The following is a 12388-nucleotide window of genomic DNA, read 5'->3' on the forward strand; positions in this document are numbered from 1 at the left end:
TCCATCCCCCCTCCCCTCATTAGTTTCCTTGTGCGTGCACTCTGCATCTCTCCTTCTCGTTATAATATCAAGAAAAATGCGACGGTACCGTGACTCACCTTTGCGAATGAACCAGCGGTTCATAATTCCATTCGCGCGTAATGTCGAACGACCCATCCAAAAAAAAATGGGTGCAACATGAGAACTTCCCAGGAGGTCACCCATCCGAGTAATACTCTCGCCCAAGCACATTTAACTGTGGAGTTCTGATAGGATCCGGTGAATTAGTGCTGGTATGATCGCACATGTTTCATTTTGCGCTGCAAATACATACACACCTTCTCCTTCCCTCCCCCCTCCTGTCATTTGTTTCCTTGTACGTTCACACTGCACCCCTCCTTCTCGTTCTAATATCAAGTATAATGCCCTGGCACCTTGACTCACCTTTGCGAATGAACCAGTGGTTCATAATCCCATTCGCGCGTAACGTCGAACGACCCATCCGAAAAAAAATGGGTGCATCACGAGGACTTTCTAGGAGGTCACACATCCGAGTACTACTCTCGCCCAAACACACTTAACTGCGAAGTTCTGATGGGATCCGGTGCATTAGTGCTGGTATGATCGCTCCTGTTTCATTTCGTACTGCAAATACATACACTCCATATCCTTTCTTCCCCATCCCGTTATTTGTTTGCTGGTGCGTTCACACTTCACATCTCCTTCTCGTTCTAATATCAATTAAAATGCCCCTGCGTCTTGACTCACATTTGCGTATAAACCAGCGGACCATAGTTCCAGTCGAGCGTAACGTCGAACGGCCCATCTGAAAAAAAAAATGGGTGCAACACGAGAACTTCCCAGGAGGTAACCCATCATTGTACTACTTTCGCCAAAACACACTTAACTGCGGAGTTCTGATAAGATCCGGTGCATTTATGCTGGTATGATCGCACCTGTTTCATTTCGTGTTGAAAATACATATACTCCTTCTCCTTCCCTCCCCCCTCCCATCATTTTTTTCCTTGTGTGTTCACACTGCACCTCTCCTTCTCATTCTAATATCGATTAAAATGCCCATTCTTCTTGACTCACATTTCCGTATAAACTAGCAGACCATAGTTCCAGTTGTGCGTAACGTCGAACGACCCGTCAGAAAAAAAAATTTATACGACACGAGGACTTCCCAAGAGGTCACCCATCCGAGTACTACTCTCGCCCAAGCATAATTAACTACGGAGTTCTGATGGGATCCGGTGCATTAGAGCTAGTATGATCACACCTATTTAATTTTGCGCTGCAAATACATACACTCCTTCTCCTTTCTTCCCCCTCCCGTAATTTTGTTTCCTTGTGCGTGCACACTGCACCTCTCGTTATTGTTCTAATATCAAGTAAAATGCCACGGCGCTGTGACTCATATTTGTGAATAAACCTGCGGACCATAATTCAAGTCGCGTGTAACGTCGAAAGAATCATCTGCAAAAAAATGGGTGAAATATAAGGACTTCTCAGGAGGTCACCCATCCTAGTACTACTCTCGCCAAAGCACCCTTAACTTGCGGAGTTCTGATAGAATCCGTTAGATTAGTGCTGGTAAGATCGCTCATGTTTCACTCTGCGCTTCAAATACATACACTCTTTCTCCTCCATCCCCCCTCCCGTCATTTGTTTCCTTGTGCGTGCACTCTGCATCTCTCCTTCTCGTTCTAATATCAAGTAAAATACTCCGGCACCGTGACTCATCTTTGCGAATGAACCAGCGGTTCATAATTCTATTCGCGCGTAATGTCGAACGACCCATCCGAAAAAAAATGCGTGCAACACGAGGACTTCCCAGGAGGTCACGCATCCGAGTACTACTCTCTCCCAAGCACACTTAACTGCAGAGTTCTGACGGGATCCGGTGCATTAGTGCTGGAATGATCGCACCTGATTAATTTCACGCAGCAAATTCATTCACTCCTTCTCCTTTCTTCCCCCTCCCGTCATTTGTTTCCTTCTGCGTGCGCATTGCACCTCCCGTTCTCGTTCAAATATCAAGTAAAATGCCACGGCGCCGTGACTCACATTTGTAAATAAACTTGCGGACCATAATTCAAATCGCGCGTAACGTCGAAAGAATAATCTGCAAAAAAAAATGGGTGCAACACGAGGACTTCCCAACAAAATGGGTGAAATATAAGGACTTCACAGGAGGTCACCCATCCTAGTACTACTCTCGTCCATGCACCCTTAAATTGCGGAGTTCTGATAGAATCCGTTGCATTAGTGCTGGTATGATCGCTCATGTTTCATTCTGCGCTGCAAATACATACACTCTTTCTCCTTCCATCCCCCCTCCCGTCATTTGTTTCCTTATGCGTGCACTCTGCATCTTTTCTTCTCGTTCTAATATCAAGTAAAATGCCCCGGCACCGTGACTCACTTTTGCGAATGAACCAGAGTTTCATAATTCGATTCGCACGTAACGTCGAATGACCCATCCGAAAAAAAATTTGTGCATCACGAGGACTTCCCAAGAGGTCACACATCCGAGTACTACTCTCGCCCAAGCACACTTAACTGCGGGGTTCTGATGGGATCCGGTGCTTTAGTGCTGGTATGATTGCACCTGTTTAATTTAGCGCTGCAAATACATACACTCCTTCTCCTTTCTTCCCCCTCCTGTCATTTGTTTCCTTGTGCGTGCACACTGCACCTCCTATTCTCGTTCAAATATCAAGGAAAATGCCACGGCCCCGTGACTCACATTTGCGAATAAACCTGTTGACCATATTTCAAGTCGCGTGCAACGTCGAAAGAATTATCTTCAAAAGAATGGGTGCAACACGAGAACTTCCCAAGAAAATGGGTGAAATATAAGGACTTCGCAGGAGGTCACCCATTCTAGTACTACTCTCGCCCAAGCACCCTTAACTTGCGGAGTTCTTATAGAATCCGTTGCATTAGTGCTGGTATGATCGTTAATGTTTCATTCTGCGCTGAAAATACATACACTCTTTCTCCTTCCATCCCCCCTCCCGTCATTTGTTTCCTTGTGCGTGCACTCTGCATCTCTCCTTCTCGTTCTAATATGAAGTAAAATGCCCCGGCAGCGTGACTCACCTTTGTGAATAGACCAACGGTTCATAATTCCATTCGCATGTAATGTTGAAAGACCGATCTGAAAAAAAATGAGAGCAACATGAGGACTTCCCAGGAGGTCACCCATCCGAGTACTACTCTCGCCAAAGCACGCATAGCTGCGGAGTTCTGATGGGATCCGGTGCTTTAGTGCTGGTATGATCGCACCTGTTTGATTTTGCGCTGCAAATACATACACTCCTTCTCCTCTATTCCCCCTCCCGTCATTTGTTTTCTTGTGCGTGCACACTGCACCTCCCGTTCTCATTCAAATATCAAGTAAAATGCAACGGTGCTGTGACTCACATTTGCGAATAAACTTGCGGACCATAATTCAAGTCACGCGTAACGTCGAAAGAATCATCTGCAAAAAAATGGATGCAACACGAGGACTTCCCAAGAAAATGGGTGAAATATAAGGACTTCGCAGGAGGTCACCCATCCTAGTACTACTCTCGCCCAAACACCCATAACTTGCGGAGTTTTGATAGAATCCGTTGCATTAGTTCTGGTATGATCGCTCATGTTTCATTATGCGCTGCAAATACATACACTCTTTCTCCTTCCATCCCCCATCCCGTCATTTGTTTCCTTGCGCGTGCACTCTGCATCTCTTCTTCTCATTCTAATATAAAGTAAAATGGCCCGGCACCATGACTCACCTTTGCGAATGAACCAGCGTTTCATAATTCGATTCGTGCGCAACGTCGAACGACCCATCCGAAAAAAAAGGGTGCAACACGAGAACTTCCCAGGAGGTCACCCATCCGAGTACTACTCTCGCCCAAGCACACTTACTTGTGACGTTCTGATGGGTTCCGATGCATTAATGCTGGTATGATCGCACCTGTTTAATTTCGCGCTGCAAATACATACACACCTTCTCCATTCTTCCCCCTCTTGTCATTTGTTTCCTAGTGCGTTCACACTTCACTTCTCCTTCTCGTTTTAATATATTTTAAAATACCCCTGCGTCTTGACTCACATTTGCGTATAAACTAGCTGACCATAGTTCCAGTCGCGCGTAACGTCAAACGACCCATCTGAAAAAAAAATGAGTGCAACACGAGAACTTCACAGGAGGTAACCCATCCTTGTACTACTTTCGTCAAAGCACACTTAACTGCGGAGTTCTGATGGGATATGGTGCGTTTGTGCTGGTATGATCGCACCTGTTTCATTTCGTGCTGAAAATACATACACTCCTTCTCCTTCCTTCTCCCCTCCCATCATTTGTTTCCTTGTGCGTTCATACTGCACCTCTCCTTCTCATTCTAATATCGATTAAAATGTTCTGCTTCTTGACTTACATTTGCGTATAAACCAGCGGACCATAGTTCCAGTCGTGCGTAACGTCGAACGACCCGTCTGAAAAAAAATATGTGCGAAACGAGGACTTCCCAGGAGGTCACCTATCCGAGTACTACTCTCGCCCAAGCACACTTAACTGCAGAGTTCTGATGGGATCCGGTGCATTAGTGCTGGTATGATCGCACCTGTTTCATTTCGCGCTGCAAATACATACACTCCTTCTCCTATCTTCCCCCTCCCGTCATTTGTTTCCTTGTGTGTGCGCACTGCACCTCCCGTTCTCATTCAAATATCAACTAAACTGCCACGGCGCCGTGACTCACATTTGCGAATAAAGCTGCGAACCATAATTCAAGTCGCGCGTAACGTCGAAAGAATCATCTGAAAAAAAATGGGTGCAACACGAGGACTTTCCAAGAAAATGGGTGAAATATAAGGACTTCACAGGAGGTCACCCATCCTAGTACTACTCTCGCCCAAGCACCCTTAACTTGCGGAGTTCTGATAGAATCCGTTGCATTAGTGCTTGTATGATTGCTCATGTTTCATTCTGCGCTGCAAATACATACACTCTTTCTCCTTCCATCCCCCCTCCCGTCATTAGTTTCCTTATGCGTGCACTCTGCATTTCTCCTTGTCGTTCTAATATCAAGAAATATGCGACGGCACCGTGACTCACCTTTGCGAATGAACCAGCGGTTCATAATTCCATTCGCGCGTAATGTCGAACGACCCATCCAAAAAAAAATGGGTGCAACACGAGGACTTCCCAGGAGGTCACCCATCCGAGTAATACTCTCGCCCAAGCACATTTAACTGTGGAGTTCTGATAGGATCCGGTGAATTAGTGCTGGTATGATCGCACATGTTTCATTTTGCGCTGCAAATACATACACACCTTCTCCTTCCCTCCCCCCTCCTGTCATTTGTTTCCTTGTGCGTTCACACTGCACCTCTCCTTCTCGTTCTAATATCAAGTATAATGCCCTGGCACCTTGACTCACCTTTGCGAATGAACCAGTGGTTCATAATCCCATTCGCGCGTAACGTCGAACGACCCATCCGAAAAAAAATGGGTGCATCACGAGGACTTCCTAGGAGGTCACACATCCGAGTACTACTCTCGCCCAAACACACTTAACTGTGGAGTTCTGATGGGATCCGGTGCATTAGTGCTGGTACGATCGGTCATGTTTCATTTTGCGCTGCAAATACATACACTCCTTCGCCTTTCATCCCCCTCCCGTCATTTGTTTCTTGGTGCGTTCACACTTCACCTCTCTTTCTCGTTCTAATATCAATTAAAATGCCCCTGCGTCTTGACTCACATTTGTGTATAAACCAGCGGACCATAATTCTAGTGGCGCGTAACGTCGAACGACCCATCTTAAAAAAAATGTGTGCAACACGAGAACTTCCCAGGAGGTAACCCATCCTTGTACTACTTTCGCCAAAGCACACTTAACTGCGGAGTTCTAATAAGATCCGGTGCATTTGTGCTGGTATGATCGCACCTGTTTCATTTCGTGCTGAAAATACATACATTCCTTCTCCTTCCCTCCCCCCTCCCATCACTTGTTTCCTTGTGCATTCACACTGCACCTCTCATTCTCGTTCTAATATCGATTAAAATCCCCTTGCTTTTTGACTCGCATTTGCACATAAACCAGCGCGTAACGTCGAACGACCCGTCTGAAAAAAAATTTGTACGACACGAGGACTTCCCAGGAGGTCAGCCATCCGAGTACTACTCTCGCCCAAGCACAATTAACTACGGAGTTCTGATGGGATCCGGTCCATTAGTGCTAGTATGATCACACCTATTTAATTTTGCGCTGCAAATACATACACTCCTTCTCCTTTCTTCCCCCTCCCATAATTTTGTTTCCTTGTGCGTGCGCATTGCACCTCTCGTTCTCGTTTTAATATCAAGTAAAATGCCACGGTGCCGTGACTCACATTTGTGAATAAACCTGCGGACCATAAATCAAGTCGCGCGTAACGTCGAAAGAATCATCTACAAAAAAATAGGTGAAATATAAGGACTTCGCAGGAGGTCACCCATTTTAATACTACTCTCACCAAAGCACCCTTAACTTGCGGAGTTATGATAGAATTCGTTGCATTAGTGCTGGTAAGATCGCTCATGTTTCACTCTGCGCTACAAATACACTCTTTCTCCCTCCATCCCCCCTCCCGTCATTTGTTTCCTTGTGCGTGCACTCTGCATCTCTCCTTCTCGTTCTAATATCAAGTAAAATGCCCCGGCACCGTGACTCATCTTTGCGAATGAACCAACGGTTCATAATTCCATTCACGCGTAACGTCAAACGACCCATCCGAAAAAAAATACGTGCAACAGGAGGACTTCCCAGGAGGTCACGCATTCGAGTACTACTCTCTCCCAAGCACACTTAACTACGGAGTTCTGATGGGATCCAGTGCATTAGTGCTGGTATGATTGCACCTGATTAATTTCGCGCTGCAAATACATTCACTTCTTCTCATTCCTTCCCCGTCCCGTCATTTGTTTCCTTGTGCGTGCGCACTGCACCTCCTGTTCTCGTTCAAATATAAAGTAAAATGCCACGGCGCCGCGACTCACATTTGCCAATAAACTTGCGGACCATAATTTAAGTAACGCGTAACGTCAAAAGAATCATCTGCAAAAAAATGGGTGCAACACGTGGGCTTCCCAAGAAAATGGGTGAAATATAAGGACTTCGCAGGAGATCACCCATCCTAGTACTACTCTCGCCCATGCACCTTTAACTTGCGGAGTTCTGATAGAATCCGTTGCATTAGTGCTGGCATGATCGCTCATGTTTCATTATGCGCTGCAAATACATAAACTCTTTCTCCTTCCATCCCCCCTTCCGTCATTTGTTTCCTTATGCGTGCACTCTACATCTCTTCTTCTCGTTCTAATATGAAGTAAAATGCCCCGGCATCGTGACTCACCTTTGCAAATGAACCAGCGATTCATAATTCCATTCGCACGTAACGTCGAACGACCCATCCGAAAAAAAATGGGTGCATCACGAGGACTTCGCAGGAGGTCACCCATCCTAGTACTACTCTCGCCCAAGCACCCATAACTTGCGGATTTTTGATAGAATCTGTTGCATTAGTTCTGGTATGATCGCTCATGTTTCATTCTGAGCTGCAAATACATACATGTTTTCTCCTTCCATCCCCCCTCCCGTCATTTGTTTCCTTGCGCGTGCACTCTGCATCTCTCATTCTCGTTCTAATATAAAGTAAAATGCCCTGGCACCGTGACTCACCTTTGCGAATGAACCAGCATTTCATAATTCGATTCGTGCGCAACGTCGAATGACCCATCCGAAAAAAAAAGGGTGCAACACGAGGATTTCCCAGGAGGTCACCTATCCGAGTACTACTCTCGCCCAAGCACACTTGACTGCATAGTTCTGATGGAATACGGTGCATTAGTGCTGGTATGATCGCACCACATTCATTTCGCGCTGCTAATACATACACTCCTTCTCCTTTCTTCCCCCTCCCGTCATTATTTTCCTGGTGCATTCAAACTTCACCTCTCCTTCTCACTCTAATATCAATTAAAATGCCCCTGCATCTTAACTCACATTTGCGTATAAACCAGCGGACCATAGTTTCAGTCACGCGTAATGTCGAACGACCCATTTGAAAAAAAAAATAGGTGCAACACGAGAACTTCCCATGAGGTAACCCATCCTTGTACTACTTTTGCCAAAGCACACTTAATTGCGGAGTTCTGATGGGATCTGGGGCATTTGTGCTGGTATGATCGCACCTGTTTCATTTTGTGCTGAAAATACATACACTCCTTCTCCTTCCCTCCCCCCTCCCATAATTTGTTTCCCTATGCGTTCACACTGCACCTCTCCTTCTCGTTCTAATATCGATTAAAATGCTCATTCTTCTTGACTCATATATGCGTATAAACCAGTGGACCATAGTTCTAGTCGCGCATAACGTCGAACGACCCGTTTGAAAAAAAATTTGTGCGACACGAGGACTTCCTAGGAGGTCACCCATCCGAGTACTACACTCGCTCAAGCACACTTAACTGCGGAGTTCTGATGGGATCCGGTACATTAGTGCTGGTATGATCGCACCTCTTTAATTTTGCGCTACAAATACAAACACTCATTCTCCTTTCTTCTCCCTCCCGTCATTTTTTTTCTTGTGCGTGCGCACTGCACCTCCCGTTCTCGTTCAAATATCAAAAAAAATGCCACGGCGCCGTGACTTACATTTGTGAATAAACCTGTGGACCATAATTCAAGTCGCGTGGAACGTCGAAAGAATCATCTGCAAAAAAATGGGTGCAACACAAGAACTTCCCAAGAAAATAGGTGAAATATAAAGACTTCGCAGGAGGTCACCAATCCTAGTACTACTCTCGCCCAAGCACCCTTAACTTGCGGAGTTTTGATAGAATCCGTTGCATTAGTTCTAGTATGATCGCTCATGTTTCATTCTGTGCTGCAAATACATATACTCTTTCTCCTTCCATCCCCCCTCCCGTCATTTGTTTCCTTCTGCGTACACTCTGCATCTCTCTTTCTCGTTCTAATATAAAGTAAAATGCCCCGGCACCGTAACTCACCTTTACGAATGAACCAGCGGTTCATAATTCCATTCGTGCGTAACGTCGAACGACCCATCTGAAAAAAAATGGGTGCAACACGAGGACTTCCCAGGAGGTCACCCATCTGAGTCGGTGCATTAGTGCTTGTATGATCGCACCTGATTAATTTCGCGCTGCAAATACATTCACTCCTTCTCATTTCTTCCCCCTCCCGTCATTTGTTTCCTGATGCGTTCAGACTTCACCTCTCCTTATCATTCTAATATCAATTAAAATACCCCTGTGTTTTGACTCACATTTGCGTATAAACCAGCGGACCATAGTTCCAGACGCGCGTAACGTCGAACGACCCATCTGAAAAAAAAATGGGTGCAACACGAGAACTTCCCATGAGATAACCCATCATTGTACTACTTTCACCAAATCACACTTAACTGCGGAGTTCTGATGGGATCCGGTGCATTTGTGCTGGTATGATCGCAACTGTTTCATTTCGTGCTGAAAATACATACAGTCCATCTCCTTCCCTCCCCCCTCCCATCATTTGTTTTCTTGTGCGCTCACACTGCACCTCTCCTTCTCGCTCTAATATCGATTAAAATGCCCCTGCTTCTTGACTCACATTTGCGTATAAACAAGCGGACAATAGTTCCAGTCGCGCGTAACGTCAAACAACCCATCTGAAAAAAAATTGGTGCGACACGAAGATTTCCTAGGAGGTCACCCATCCGAGTACTACTCTCGCCCAAGCACACATAACTGCGGAGTTCTGATGGGATCCGGTGCATTAGTGCTGGTATGATCACACCTGTTTAAATTCTCGCTGCAAATACATGCACTCCTTCTCATTTCTTCCACCTCCCGTTCTCGTTCTAATATCAAGTAAAATGCCACGGCGCCATGACACACATTTGCGAATAAACCTGCGGACCATAATTCAAGTCGCGCGTAACATCGAAAGAATCATCTATAAAAAAATGTGTGCGACACGAGGACTTCCCTGGAGGTCACCCATCCGAATACTACTCTCGCTCAAGCACACTTAACTGCGGAGTTATGATGGGATCCAGTGCATTAGTGCAGGTATAATCGTACCAGTTTAATTTCGTGCTGCAAATACATACACTCCTTCTCCTTTCCTCCCCCTCCCGTCATTTGTCTCCATGTGCGTACGCACTTCACCTCCCATTCTCGTTCAAATATCAAGTAAAATGTCACGGTGCCGTGACTCACATTTGCGAATAAACCTGCGGACCATAATTCAAGTCGCGCGTAACGTCGAAAGAATCATCTGCAAAAAAATGGGTGCAACACGAGGACTTCCCACGAAAATGGGTGAAATATAAGGACTTCGTAGGAGGTCACCCATCCTAGTACTACTCTCGCCCAAGCACGGTTACTTGCGGAGTTTTGATAAAATCCGTTGCATTAATGCCAGTATGATCTCTCATGTTTCATTCTGCGCTGCAAATACATACTCTCTTTCTCCTTCCATCCCCCCTCCCGTCATTTGTTTCCATGTGCGTGCACTCTGCATCTCTCCTTCTCGTTCTAATATCAAGTAAAATGTCCCAGCACCGTGACTCACATTTGCGAATGAACCAGCAGTTCATAATTCCATTGGCGCGTAACGTCGAATGACCCATCTGAGTACGACTCTCGCCCAAGCACACTTAACTGCAGAGTTCTGATTGGATCGGGTGCATTAGTGCTGGTATGATGGCACTTGTCTCATTTCGCGCTGCAAATACATACACTCCTTAGCCTTTCTTCCCCCTCCCGTCATCTGTTTCTCGGTGTGTTCACACTTCACCTCTCTTTCTCGTTCAAATATCAATTATAATGCCCCTGCATCTTGACTCACATTTGCGTATAAACCAGCGGACTATAGTTCCAGCCGCGCGTAAAGTCGAATGGCCCATCTGAAAAAATAAATGGGTGCAACACAAGAACTTCCCAGGAGGTAACCCATCCATGTACTACTTTCGCAAAAGCACACTTAACTACGGAGTTCTGATGAGATCCGATGCATTTGTGCTGGTATGATCGCACCTGTTTCATTTCGTGCTGAAAATACATACACTCCTTCTCCTTCCCTCCCCCCTCCCATCATTTGTTTCCTTGTGCTTTCACACTGCACCTCTCCTTCTCGTTCTAATATCGATTAAAATGCCCTTGCTTCTTGACTCACATTTGCGTATAAATCAGTGGACCCTAGTTCCAGTCGCGCGTAACGTCGAACGATCCATTTGAAAAAAAATTAGTGTGACACGAGGACTTCCTAGGAGGTCACCCATCCGAGTACTACTCTCGCCCAAGCATAGTTAACTGCGGAGTTCTGATAGGATCGTTAGTATGATCGCACCTGTTTAATTTCGCGCTGCAAATAAATAAACTCCTTCTCCTTTCTTCCGCTCCCGTCATTTGTTTCCTTGTGCGTGCGCACTGCACCTCCCGTTCTCGTTCTAATATCAAGCAAAATGCCACAGCGCTGTGACTCACATTTGCGAATAAACCTGCGGACCATATTTCAAGTTGCGCGTAACGTCGAAAGAATCATCTGCAAAAAAATGGGTGCAACATGAGGACTTCCCAAGAAAATTGGTGAAATATAAGGACTTCACAGGAGCTCACCCAACCTAGTACTACTCTCGCCCAAGCACCCTTAACTTGCAGAGTTCTGATAGAATCCGTTGTATTAGTGCTGGTATGATCGCTCATGTTTCATTATGCGCTGCAAATACATACACTCTTTCTCCTTCTATCCCCCCCTCATCATTTGTTTCCTTGTGCGTGCACTCTGCATATCTCCTTCTCGTTCTAATATCAAGTAAAATGCCTCGGCACCGTGACTCACCTTTGTGAATGAACCAGCGGTTTATAATTCCATTCGCGCGTAACGTCAAACGACCCATCCGAAAAAAATGGGTGCAACACGAGGACTTCCCAGGAGGTCACCAATCCGAGTACTACTCTCGCCCAAGCACACTTAACTGCGGAGTTCAGATCCGGTGCATTAGTGCTCGTATGATCGCACCTGTTTCATTTCGCGCTGCAAATACACACACTCCTTCTCCTTTCTTCCCCCTCCCGTCATTTATTTCCTGGTGCGTTCACACTTCACCTCTCCTTCTCGTTCTAATATCAATTATAATGCCCCTGCGTCTTGACTCACATTTGCGTATAAACAAGCGGACCATAGTTCCAGTCGCGCGTTACGTCGAACGGCCCATCTGAAAAAAAAAAATGTGTTCAACACGAGAACTTCCCAGGAGGTAACCCATCCTTGTATTACTTTCGCCAAAGCACACTTAACTGCGGAGTTCTGATGGGATCCAGTGCATTTGTGCTGGTATGATCGCACCAGTTTCA

The 12388-nt window shown here is 45.8% G+C and overlaps 23 pseudogenes; all 23 read right to left on the bottom strand.

Moving 5' to 3' along the window:
* Positions 1-167: 167 nt before the first annotated feature.
* On the bottom strand, positions 168-286 carry LOC148269563 (5S ribosomal RNA; annotated as a pseudogene).
* A 206-nt stretch (positions 287-492) lies between these two features.
* Positions 493-611, bottom strand: LOC148269564 (5S ribosomal RNA; annotated as a pseudogene).
* Positions 612-818: 207 nt separating this feature from the next.
* LOC148269565 (5S ribosomal RNA) lies at positions 819-937 on the bottom strand (annotated as a pseudogene).
* Positions 938-1144: 207 nt separating this feature from the next.
* Positions 1145-1263, bottom strand: LOC148269566 (5S ribosomal RNA; annotated as a pseudogene).
* A 531-nt stretch (positions 1264-1794) lies between these two features.
* Positions 1795-1913, bottom strand: LOC148269567 (5S ribosomal RNA; annotated as a pseudogene).
* A 563-nt stretch (positions 1914-2476) lies between these two features.
* On the bottom strand, positions 2477-2595 carry LOC148269568 (5S ribosomal RNA; annotated as a pseudogene).
* A 561-nt stretch (positions 2596-3156) lies between these two features.
* LOC148269569 (5S ribosomal RNA) lies at positions 3157-3275 on the bottom strand (annotated as a pseudogene).
* A 560-nt stretch (positions 3276-3835) lies between these two features.
* LOC148269570 (5S ribosomal RNA) lies at positions 3836-3954 on the bottom strand (annotated as a pseudogene).
* A 206-nt stretch (positions 3955-4160) lies between these two features.
* LOC148269571 (5S ribosomal RNA) lies at positions 4161-4279 on the bottom strand (annotated as a pseudogene).
* A 205-nt stretch (positions 4280-4484) lies between these two features.
* On the bottom strand, positions 4485-4603 carry LOC148269572 (5S ribosomal RNA; annotated as a pseudogene).
* Positions 4604-5164: 561 nt separating this feature from the next.
* On the bottom strand, positions 5165-5283 carry LOC148269573 (5S ribosomal RNA; annotated as a pseudogene).
* Positions 5284-5813: 530 nt separating this feature from the next.
* Positions 5814-5932, bottom strand: LOC148269574 (5S ribosomal RNA; annotated as a pseudogene).
* A 187-nt stretch (positions 5933-6119) lies between these two features.
* On the bottom strand, positions 6120-6238 carry LOC148269575 (5S ribosomal RNA; annotated as a pseudogene).
* Positions 6239-6766: 528 nt separating this feature from the next.
* LOC148269576 (5S ribosomal RNA) lies at positions 6767-6885 on the bottom strand (annotated as a pseudogene).
* Positions 6886-7772: 887 nt separating this feature from the next.
* On the bottom strand, positions 7773-7891 carry LOC148269577 (5S ribosomal RNA; annotated as a pseudogene).
* A 207-nt stretch (positions 7892-8098) lies between these two features.
* LOC148269578 (5S ribosomal RNA) lies at positions 8099-8217 on the bottom strand (annotated as a pseudogene).
* A 206-nt stretch (positions 8218-8423) lies between these two features.
* Positions 8424-8542, bottom strand: LOC148269579 (5S ribosomal RNA; annotated as a pseudogene).
* An 840-nt stretch (positions 8543-9382) lies between these two features.
* LOC148269580 (5S ribosomal RNA) lies at positions 9383-9501 on the bottom strand (annotated as a pseudogene).
* A 206-nt stretch (positions 9502-9707) lies between these two features.
* Positions 9708-9826, bottom strand: LOC148269581 (5S ribosomal RNA; annotated as a pseudogene).
* A 168-nt stretch (positions 9827-9994) lies between these two features.
* On the bottom strand, positions 9995-10113 carry LOC148269582 (5S ribosomal RNA; annotated as a pseudogene).
* An 838-nt stretch (positions 10114-10951) lies between these two features.
* LOC148269583 (5S ribosomal RNA) lies at positions 10952-11070 on the bottom strand (annotated as a pseudogene).
* An 871-nt stretch (positions 11071-11941) lies between these two features.
* Positions 11942-12055, bottom strand: LOC148269584 (5S ribosomal RNA; annotated as a pseudogene).
* Positions 12056-12263: 208 nt separating this feature from the next.
* On the bottom strand, positions 12264-12382 carry LOC148269585 (5S ribosomal RNA; annotated as a pseudogene).
* Positions 12383-12388: the final 6 nt, after the last annotated feature.

This window comes from Carica papaya, chromosome 1, assembly GCF_054855325.1.
Source record: "Carica papaya isolate Zhongbai chromosome 1, ASM5485532v1, whole genome shotgun sequence".
Classification (NCBI taxonomy): domain Eukaryota; kingdom Viridiplantae; phylum Streptophyta; class Magnoliopsida; order Brassicales; family Caricaceae; genus Carica; species Carica papaya.